Here is a 12,312-nt window from a genome sequence, read left to right on the forward strand (position 1 = left end):
GCTGCCATGAATAAAAAAATAAAGTGTCTGGCTCCTTGTACAGAATCTGCTCCTCCAACAGTCTACAGTTTGTCCAACACACAGCACAGCCCACGTTTCTGTCCACAGCATCGTTAAAGACATTTCCAAAGAAGGAATCATCCTAAACGAGACTCTTGTCGCAGAAAAGAAAAGAAAAGAGTCACACCTGACTTGAACTTTTGGGAAACAGCTTTCTTTACAGTTAACTTTTTTTTTTCCAGTTTCTATGTAACTCTGTAGTTCACCTGTAGACAAGTATGTTAAGTACACGATAAAACGTCCCAGGACTAGTCTTAAAGAAGGAAAAACTTTGCATTAAGAGCTTGTATTATTAGCACTTGTCAGTAGTTGACTGGAGAAAAGTTAAACGTAGAGAAAACTGTTTTCTCCTTTTGTGTTTTTGCTCATTCTGCATCGTTGTGTTCTTCTCTGTTTGCTCTGCTCTTTGAATCAGCGCCGCGTGGCGCCTTTCCTCTGACAATGTTGAAGAAAAATATACAGAAACACTCTCTTTTGGTTTGCAGTATGTATGTGTGTGTATTTAAACAAGGCAGCACTCCGGTGCTCGTCCAGCCGCAGTGACTATTGTAGAAGTCTTCCACTTCGTCGTTGAGTTTTATCCTGCAAGCATGTAAAATGTGAGACTTGTACAATAGATCAGCTCGTGCGGTCAGGACTCCTACACGCACCTGGTCAAAGCTGTGATAGAAAAATACGACTACTCGTGGATCATCGTCAGCTTTTCCAGTTATCTGTAAAATCTTTGTCAAGACCAGATGTCAGATAAAACGTGTAGGAGTCCTGATCTGTTCTCGTAGAAAAACCGTTTCCCTGAACTCACGTTTTAGCACCAGGCTCATGATTCTTCCATCGACGTTCAGGAAGGAAGATGAACACGGCGCTAAAAAAAGAGTCCAGGGTTCAAATCCGGTCTGTTATCTGTCACAGCATGGCTCACATACTTATATAGAGGCCTACTTATTCTCAATGATAACGGTTGCTTATTTGTGTATTAAAACAGTTTATTTTAATTTATATTGGATGGTCTACGTGTCGCTGGGTTTGTTACGTTGTTATTTTTCTTCTCTGTTTGTTACAAACAGAAGACAATGGTTTATCGTTGTTGTCACAGAACATGGTATGAATCAGACACATTTCAGTTAGCCTTCGATTTAAAAAATGAATAAAATCTTTTATAAATATGTCAGCGTCTCCTCTTGGTTATTTATTTGTTCATTTATTTGCTCTCAGTGTTTCAGGAACAATGAACCTTTTATTCAAATGTCTCCAGTTTTTCTTGGAATTAGAAACTTTGAGAATGATCACAGTTGTTTTAGTTTGGAAGTCGACCGCTGTGTTTGTCATGATTATGTATCCGGCTAGCAATGTGTTTTTGTTTCAGTCAGCAGCACAGTCAGCAACATCTGGCAAATTTTAACATTTTTTTTATAGAAACTAATGAAAAATTCCAAGAAATTAAAAAAAAAAAATCCCAACATTCACAGGGGTTTTTACTTTAAAAAAAGGGAAAAGTGCAGGACGTCTCTTTAAAGGAAGGAGGGGAATGTGCACCTGTGAACCCACAGAAGGGCAAAAACTATCAAAAGTGTGATCGTGGAGAAGAGAGGAGACATTTTATTAAACTTTATGCAGTCTGGAAAACAAAGTGGTGAAAAAGCCCCTGGACTTCCCTGGAAAACCACATGTTTCCACTGAACTACGTTTATCAAGATTTTCAGACTTTTACAATAATAACAAACATTAATCATGAATGTGATGAGTAGTGAGTTGTGATGAGTAGTTTGCTACATTTTTAACTCAGGATCCACCATCAAGCTTTTTCCAGAGCTTTCAGCCACATCTCAATGGTCTTCCTCAGCGGATGGACTTTGCTCAGTTGTCATGGAGACCGCTCAGCCTTTCACATCCAACCACTATTTGCTTTGAATTCATGTAGATTTGTTTTTACCAGTGAGATTAAATTTTAAAACATTGTACACTTTTGTTTTGAGGGGAACAAACAACCGGTCTCATTTTTTACTTATCCACATATTACCTATAACATTCTCTAAAATCTTTAAAGTATTTGTGTTTTTTATCTTCTATTTATTCAGAAACTTTCTCCTCTCAGCACCTGAAACTGATGAACAAACTGATGACCGCTGTAACATCAGCCAGCGTTCAGCAGGTGGCGCAATTTACTTCTATCTGAAGTCAGTGTGGAGCTGCAGGGAGACACTGACAGTTAAAAACACTTGAGCTGAGTGTGATGAGTGTGATGTCAGGCCAGACGTTAATTAACTCTCCTCATTTTTATCAGTTACAGCCATTTTTCACAGCCGACATTTTTACTTTGCATGGTAGAAAAAGCAAAGATATTACTAATAACATTAACAATGAGTGTTTAAAGGGCAGCTCACATAATGAAATCTCATGAATGAACTGAAGGAACCTCCTTAACCAGATCATAGCAGTAATCATATGAGGAGACATGTTAGTGTCACATCCACTAATTCCATATAAATCATTTCTTTTCCTCATTAGGCCTTTTTTTTTAAAAAACAGCCGACATTTTTACACATCATAGCAGGGAGAGCACAGACGTAACTAATAACATTAATGATTCCACTCAGAGGACTTATAGCTGTTAAAGCTTTCAGATGGAAAGAGAAGAAGGAAGAACAAAGGGAAGGAGGGATGAAAGAATGTAGAGAATCCTTGATATCAGCTGCAAGCCACTATTTGACCTCATCTGGCCTCCCATACCGAGGACTGACTGTCTCTAATTGAACACGTGCTCACATATCAGCAGATGTTTAGATATAGATATGTACAATATGTTTTTAACTCAATCAATTACCTTAAACTTGGAGGTTACTTCACTGACTGTCTAAAGGAAATTGTGATTAACAATGTTTCTTAGAAAAACATGTAAAAATGTATTTAAAAAAGAGAAGAAGAAGAATTTGAGACTTGATTTGGACTTGTGTTAAATGACCTGAAGCTTAGATCTTTCCTGAACGACTTGAGTCTTAATCAGAGACTCAAGCTGACAGACTCGAGACAAGACTTGGATTGGACCCAGAATAACTCGAGGCTGGACTTGGACTCGTCGGCGATGACATAATCTCAGCTCTGCCCAGTGTGTCAGCTGGCAGCTGCCTGATCTCTAAATGATAGTTTTCCAGCCAGATGGATCTCAGCCCGTTACTGGTAAGATTCCAGTGACTCAACAGCTTTAAACTTTACACATTGTTCTCCTCTTGCCAGGTTTCTACGTCAGATGTCACCTCACAGTAAGGTACCGTGCAGGGTTATTAAACTGCTTGGGCTACTATCTATCTTGTCTCTTTCTAGTATCAGGCTGTTGGCAGCAGGTCTGCTGGAAAAACACCATCCAGTTGTTTTATGGCTCACTTGGCAAAAGACATGAAAAGATTGCATTAGTTAACGACATGTTATAAAATGGATGATGAATGAAGTGATGGCAAAATATAGGTTGATCATTGAAACTGATTCCAAAGATCGTTCAGGGATCGTTCAGTAATTTTACAAAGCTGTTAATTTTCTTTCTTGGCTTCAACGTTCTCCAGTAAACCAACGATACGAGTGGTTTTAAATACTTTTGGTTGATGACTGCAGGTCATCTAGATACTTATCATTACTGCTGAACATTATCCAAAGCAGATTTAAGATTTACAGTATTTTAATGAATTCACTACTCCATAGAAACAAACTTTGATAGTTTTTAAACTTGATTGAAATGTGATATATATCACAATTTGTCACTTTTATTTCTAAGCGATCATTGTGCAGAACACATGCAGGTACTGAGTCCAAAAAACTGTAGATACGTTCTGCTTCCCAAGAACCTCAACACTGTAAAATGCTTAATTTTAAAAATATATTCAGGTCCAGGTGTGATGCCTCCTTTAGGCTTTTTAGGAGGGAAACTCTCTTTGGTGGTGCGTTCATAGACACATTGCATGTACGACTATTACATATTAACTGTGTTTTCAGAAAAGAATTTTGTTTGTTGATGTCTGAAAGTGTCCTCAAACGCACCAACCCCTGTCTGCAAGAAATTACATATATATACAACTAAACTGTTGCCCCTGTTTCATCAAGGTTGCCTGGATTATGTTCACAGGCAACGTTTTTCCAATGAAAGAAGCACCGCATTTAAACATCAGACTGAAGTCGGAGGGAGGACGTCGAGGTGGATGGCGAGTTCGCAAGACGGAGAGACCGGGGTTCACATCCTGAGTCCTGTGTGTGGTTAGATTCAGGCAACAAAAGCACTTTGGTTAAGGTTAACTGTAAGGAGAGAGTTGTTTTTTGTAATGTTGTAATGCTTTAAACCTCAGTATGACACAAAGAGAAACTTAACTTTGACAAAAAAGAAAAAAAAGCTGCAACAAGGAGGTAAAAATGAAGGAGAGAAGGAACGACAGATGTTCAGGATCGTGGAGAGTCTGCAGATTTTGCAGCTGTAAAGGTTTAAAACCTCTAAACTGCATGTTACAGTGATGTCTGGAGCCTTCATGAAGCAGCAGGATATTTCACTACATCACCCAGAGTTCCCTTTCAGCATTGACCAATCATGAACTGGGGCCGGTCAGCATCACCGCTGACGTCCAATGATAGGTGAGTGTCCGACTGGACCTTCCATGATGTCACCGTGTCATCTCTTGCAGTCATGTATCTCACTGCGCAGAAACACACACACACACACAGCTGATAAGGCCTCACCTTGGCTGTCACTGTCCGTCCACCTTTCATTGCACAACTTCCCTTTGTGCTGACTGTCGCTGTTCCTCTTAATCTCCTGGCTCGGCTCACGCTGCAGCTGAAAGTTGCTCCACAAGTTTTTAATTATTTCCATGTGACACATTTTTGATTAGGCCCTCTTAACTGGAGCTCATCATGCTATAAGGTGCTGGACCTCCTCCCTGTAGGTTATCTGGTCATTTTTGCTGATGAGGCCTGTCAACATGCTGTCACATGCAAACTTGATAACTGCTAAATGTTGTCAAGGTGAGCAGTCATTGGTGAAGAGAGAGCAGAGACCCTGTGGGACTCCAGAGTTCAGGATCGGGGTGGTAAAGACATCAGAGACTGCTGATCAGAAAGAAGGGACATATGTCAAAATGTCTGAGATCAGGCTGAGGACACATGTCAGGAAACAGTTTACTCATCTCACCCGAATACATACATGTTGTGAAAAAGATATGTCGCAATAATGAAGAGGAAGAGATAACTGAAGTGGATCATCTCATTGATTTACTGAACCAAAACGTCAGAGCGACACGTTCATCCATGGAGGCAACATGACTAACATATGAAGAAAAAATCAAAAATTAGCAGCAATTTAAAACTAAACATGGAAATCTGCAGCTGAATGGAACAAAAACTATGATTTCTCTCCGTCACCAGCTGCACAAACATCACTCCGGACGTTTTATGATTCAGTCGGCCGAGCAAATTAAAAGATTGAACATCAATAAAGTTGAAATCTGATGTTTGAATGAGGCCATTAGAGAATGCAGATCTTTGACCTGGACAGTTAGCTGACTCCAAAGGTTGTTAAGTTAATTAGGAAGGAAGCAAGGATGTAGGGAAGGAAAATGATAGAAAAGGAAGGAAAAAGAAACAGAGGGGAGGATTTGGTTATATTTCTGGTGAAGGAAGAAGGGCAGAATTAATGAATGAAGGGGGAGAAGAGAGGAAAGAAAGAAGGCAAGGGGAAGAAATCGACAGATGAACAGCAAGAGGAAAGAAAATAAAGGGAAACCAGCAGAAAGGACAGCAAGAATGTAGCGAGGAAGGAAAAGAATAAAAAAAACATTTTAAACATTTAAATTTGTAACATTTCAAAAGTATTTTCTCCATGAAGATACAATAAAACTTTGACCTGTCCTCACTTCTTTAATTGACAGTCATCAGAACAGAACAGCATACTAACACCTGCACATGCACTGATAACAGCTGAGGTATTTTATCAATACAACTGATAAAATGTACCGAGTCAGCATCGTTACAGATATCAGCTCTTGTTTTCTTCTTTAAGAAGAAGCCGTCATGCTGCCGTTCATTCATGTTCACACAAACAACTTCCACACAGACCCAGATAACCTGTCACAGTAAACATGAGGAAACTTTCTGTATTAACCTCATTTTATTGTGCTGAGATGTGTGTTTTTTATCACCTAACCCCCAAAAAATGACATTTTAAAAAAGGAAAAATGTGGTTTTGAGGTAAATGTATTCAAAAACACAATGTTACATGTTTTCACACAGAGTTTTCTCTATTTTTTAACATTTCTATGTAGCTAATATAGTTATTTTCCAGCTAGAATGTTGCTTAAAACTAACACATTTAAACTAAGCTGTTATCTTTATTACCTCTTTTTGAGGTACTAATACTGCTACTGTGCTTATATGGTGCAATCCAAGATTACTTTGTGTTAAATATTAAGTATACCCGTGACTGTGAATTATTCCAGCCGAGGATTACTGTGCACAATGCACAGAGAGGAGGAACAACAGGAAGTTCACATACATATTATAACAACAGCTTTTCCTTGTGAGACACAAAAGTCATATTGTTGCACGGCCACATGAACCCTGTCAGATAAATGTAATCATTTTAGATGTTTGAACAAAAGATCAATGCTGTTGTTTTTCTCATGAGGACAGTTTTCATTGGTCACATGGCACAAATGTTTAATGTCTGTGTGTAGCCTTAAAGGATAAGTCTGGCAATATTCTATAGTTTTCCTATTGTCAATAAATCTCATGTGCAGAACCAAACCAACAATGAAACTATCCTACTTACAAGTGTTGTGCATGTATCTAAAGTCTGATATATCTTAATCCTCTGTGCCGTAGACCTCCGTTGTCGTCCAAAAACTATTAAAAAACACATCAATGAGCCACAGCAGTGCACTGGGTGACATGTTCTGTCGCCACTGTAGAGTGTGATTACCAGAAACGGCTCCAAAGAGTAAAAACAGCGATAGGATTGTAACTCGAGGTTCCTTGTACAGCAGACGCCACTATGCAGGAACGTGGTTCTGTTCACAGAGCTTTGCACTACATTATACATTTCTCAAAGAACTTCAGCACAAAGTCAAGAGGTTGTGATATGTAACACAACAAGCTAACGAAGCTCTGACAATAGAATCACATTCCTGAGTTACTATCTTATGGCTGAGACGTTTCAAAAGAAGCTGCGGTTACCATTCTCCTCAGGGACGAAGGAACACGTCACCCAGTGCAGCGGTGTGTCTCACTGACATCTTTTTAATAGTTTTTGGGCAACAACGGAGGTCTACGGCACAGAGGAATATGATATATCAGGCTTTGGAGACACACACAATATTTGTTAGTTGATCAGTTCATCGTTGGTTTGGCTCCAAACATGAGATTTGTTGACAATATGAAAAATATAAAAATTCACCAGCCAAATCCTTCAAAGCCAAATCAAAACACAAGAAAAGTCGGTTTACATTATTACATTACATTATACATCATGAAAACCAGGAAGAAACAAGAAGGAACTTGTCAGATGAGCTACAATATTGAAATGTATTTATGGATAAACAAATAACCTGCACAGTTTGTTTAAGTTACATAACAAATCTGTATGAAAACAGACAGTTTGAGACACGCAGTAGAATGACGGCTCTGCATACTTGCAAGGTAATTATTTCCTGAGATAACGCTGCTGAAAAACAAGAACACTCAGATGCTCCGGTGGCTGCCAGAACACAAGGAGTTAATAATTGTTTCACAGAAGAAGAATTTCCAGCAACACGAACAGACAAACAATCCCGTCATTGCCAAGAGAAAGTCAAATATGATGTTTTTTTCTTGGTACTGTTGAAGTCATATCGAGAGATTAACAGAGCTGCAGCGTGCACACTGTGCACTATTGTACAAGGTCAACAGAACCAGACATGCAGGGAACAGAGCATGCTATCAACAGATACATACCACTCTCCTCTTTATTATAACTTCACTACCCATTATTAGTCATCAGTTACATCTCTTTTATTATCTTCTTTATGGAGATTATAGTATGTGTTGCGTAGAAATGTATGTACGTAATGTATGTGAATGAGTAAACATACATTATGACCCTAAATATCACATAAACTGCTAAAATCCGCTTCGTATCTAGTCATTTTGATATGTATTCAAAGTCTTTCAACAAGTAAAAAGAAATTCTGCCAGTGAAGTAAAAATATTTCAACCTGTTTTCAATAATTTTTCATGTCAGGTTTTATTTTTCTTAATTCTAGCGCAGTGACCTTCCTTATTCTTTCTTGCTTTAAGATATACAATAGATACTGATTTCTGGAAACAGGTTGAAACATTCTCATTCATGTCTTAAGAAAATATGATAAGAACTCAATTTCAGGCCAAAATTACTTGATAAGATGGAGATTTTTTACAGTGTGTTATGTTATGAAGTAGTATTTTATGAATACTTTCCAGCATTCACACCAATAACAATAAATAGAGGAAGTGTAGTATAAACTATTAGACTTGGTTTGATCGTTAATACATCACGTTGTAATTAGAGGTGTCATCTGAGCTGAGCCGGGCTGCTGATGTCATCATGAACGCTTTCCCCCCAATTACTCACAATCAAACTTTGTCCCATAATTCTCTGCACCTTGTCATCGTCATAGAAATGACCCGATCAGTTGACACTCTCTGAATATGTTACAGGCAACAAGGAAGCAACTGCCCCCACTGACAAATTCAAATTCCAGTTCACTATTGAAAGAAATCACAATAAAATGTGTTTTTAGACCTAAAAAGAACAGAAACAAAATTTAGTCCATCAGTAAAGTGATGTGACAGTTAAGACCACATGGCTATAACAGGACAGAGATGGGATGGCAATTTCTCACTATTTCAAGCTCTAAATTGATTTTCTGTTATTTATATGCTATTATGATGTCATTATGATGTTATGATGGTCATCTGGAGGGAGGCCTTAAAGATACAGGAGATAAAACAGACAGAGGCTGAACTGAGGGGCTGCATGAAGGACCAGTATAAGATAAAAAATGAGTTTTTTAAACTGTAAATTATGCAAAGACATTCCAGAACAGCCCCAGATTAAAAATATAGACCTGGAAATGTACATCATATATCCCCTTTAAGAGGAATATGGTATCATAGATACTGTAGCCTACAATATGCTGAATCAAATATATAAAACATTCAGACACACTTTGTCTCCCGAATTGAAAAATTGCAACAAAGTGACAATAAAAAATCAAACAACTTCAAACTATTTTAGATCCTTAAATTGTTTGAATTGCACTGCTGGACTTTTGGCCGCAGGACTAAAAAGCAAAGACTTAACAATAAACTCTAATTCTACTCTAATGAGCAAAATGAGTTTTTGAGATGCAACCCTTCAAAGAGTGATTAAGGATCTTTTTTTGTGGAATTATGGCCTCCACATGTTTGTTTAGTCCTCTCAAGAATGTAATAAACTGCGTTGAAATAATTCAGGTTTGTTGAAAAAGTCTCGGGGACTGTGTACATGAAAACGCTTGAAGATAGCCTCGGTCGCAAATGAGGCCCAAACTGCATAGCCTCAAGAAACCAGCCAATCACAAATAATAATAATAATAATAATAATCATAATAATCATAATAATACAAAGACAATGATTCAAACATGAAAGCTACATGGTTTCAACGGTAGCAGCGTCCATAGCAACCACCTTAGCAACAATAGAAAGACCTGAAAGAATCTTCGTTATAACGACAAACTAAACATCACATACATTCACTGAACGGAGATTATGAAAATAAAATGCACATGTCTCGTTAGAAATGTTATCAAAATATAATGCTGAAACCATCTTAAAATATTTTGCACCGAGAATAAAAAACCACTGATTTTGCAGATTATGAAATTTTAAAGGTCAAATTGAGCCTCTGGTGCTCTGTGCTGTTTGTGTTTTGCAGCGTCCTTAGAAGCCCTCACTGAAGACCATTTACAACATCAGGAGTGAACAAGATATACAGTTTAAACACACAGGATTCAGATCACAGATAGTGCCAAAAACAAGTTAGTGATGATTAACTTAAGTCACCGCCATTATCTTCACGTCTTACATAACAGCTGCAGTGAACCATGGGAGAAAAACAACATGTGACCTCATACAGCCATGGTGGCGCTAATAGCAGGCTACGGAATCAACCACTGAGGTTTTGTGATAAATGTAGTCTAATACTGTTGTTTTTTTTTACATGTGTGGTGTTTTTTGTGTGTAGGAATTTACATTATATGGGTTAAAAGTCTGCTTAACTTATATCATTAGTTACTTTAAATGGAGTAAGACAATAATTTGGATATATTTTATACAGTGCTGTATAACTAATGTACACCTGTATCAAAATCAGCAACATTTCTATTATTAAGTAAATAACTTTAAGAAGATAAGAACCGTGTATAATCTACATGGCACTCATGAAACCTAATTATCACTCCCTCTGTGCAGGAAACACATTAAATGTTGTACGTTAAATTGACATAAAGTCATAATTTGACATAAGAATAACACTCTGTAGACAGTGCAGTGGCGCCAAGCACACAGTGTGCGCTCCAGCTGTGTCGGCAGGAAAATGGATATTGATGACCTGTTACTGCTGTGTGTTGTGCAGAAAAAGAAATAGAAAACCAGAAGGTTATAGGCTCACAAAATTCTTCAAAGACGAGAGGCGTTAGGAGAATCCAACACTTGTTACAAGAGTTGCCGTCTTTTAAAGACAAATTTTATTTATACTTTCGTATAAGTCCACATCAATTTGATGGTATCCTGGCAATCGTCAAAGAGGACATCAGCAAGGACCAAATGGGCTTCAGAGACCCCATTAGCACCAAAGACCATTTGGCAGTATGTCACACATAAAATTGTTTTTTTTTTATGTGTAATTTGCAACCTAATGTTGCATTATGCAAGTGTTTAATAGGTTGTATACCACAATAGCCAAGACTGAGTGATTAGAGTAGACCATCTAAAAAGTGTTTCCTATTAATCAATTTCCCATCAATTAGCTTACATAAGAGAAGTAAGCTACACAGGCCATAGCCTATAAGTTCTTACAGGGGGCAATGTAACTTTTACACATTGTAAACTGAAACTATTTGTAGTAGTAGTAGTAGTAGTAGCAGTAGCAGTAGCAGCCTAGTGCAAGTGTTCACACCTCAGTCACTCAAGGGTCAATCAATGTCAAATGAACACAGAAAAGTGGATTTCGACACTCACCATCTCAAACTGTTGTGAAATTGATTCTATAGTTAGAAACCAATATTATAATCCTGCAACATTATTCTGTAGAAGAATGTCCCACATTTTGTTTAATATCAATTGCCATTATTTTTTGTTTTTTACATACTTAACCACAGGGGTCTCATTCAAAACGATATACCTGAACTATAGAATTGGAAAGACCACAGTAACAGAAATAATACCTGATGTGTGTTGCACCATATGGGTAAAGTTGCAGCCTCTGTGCATGCCAGGTCTGACGGAGAATGATTGGCTGGAAGTCGCAGCTGGATTGCAGCAAAGTTGGCTGTTCCCCAACTGCATTGATGTCTTGGATGGGAAACATGTGGTCATCCATGCACCATGAAACTCTGGATCCACCTTTTATAACTACAGAGGTGGTTTCTCCATTGTCAATGGCCTTGGTTGACCACAGGTGCTGCTTCACCATCATTGATGTTGGTGGTCATGGTTCCAGCAGCGCCTTAGGCAAAGCCATTGGAAATGAAACCCCCAGCCAAGACCACTTCCTGGCTCCTCACAGCCAGTCCGCCATGTCATTGTGGGGGATGAGGCCTTTCTCCTCTCATGCAATGTAATGCACCCCTTCCCTGGACCTGGACAAGGCTAAGAGGGTGTACAACTATAGGCTATCAAGGGCCAGGAGGATGGTGGAGAACTCGTCTGGGATCCTTGCCTCCATGTGGGAGGTTTACCAAAGGAGGATCTGGTTGCAGCCTCAGAACATGGACAAAGTGATAAAGGCCACTTGTGTCCAAACCAGGATGTCTGGTCACCGTAATTAAACCTAAATTAAACACTACTTTAAATAATCTCTTGAATAAATGTTATATGGACACTTGATTAATCTCAGAAACATGGTCAGTGGTGACTGAAATGCTCATAATCGATTTATTTTTTGTTGAAAAGCAACAATAAGGAATGTAGCAGTAACCTAGCGCAGGATAATATCTGGTTAAATACTT

The sequence above is a fragment of the Thunnus thynnus genome, chromosome 4, assembly GCF_963924715.1.
Source record: "Thunnus thynnus chromosome 4, fThuThy2.1, whole genome shotgun sequence".
In the NCBI taxonomy this organism is placed as follows: domain Eukaryota; kingdom Metazoa; phylum Chordata; class Actinopteri; order Scombriformes; family Scombridae; genus Thunnus; species Thunnus thynnus.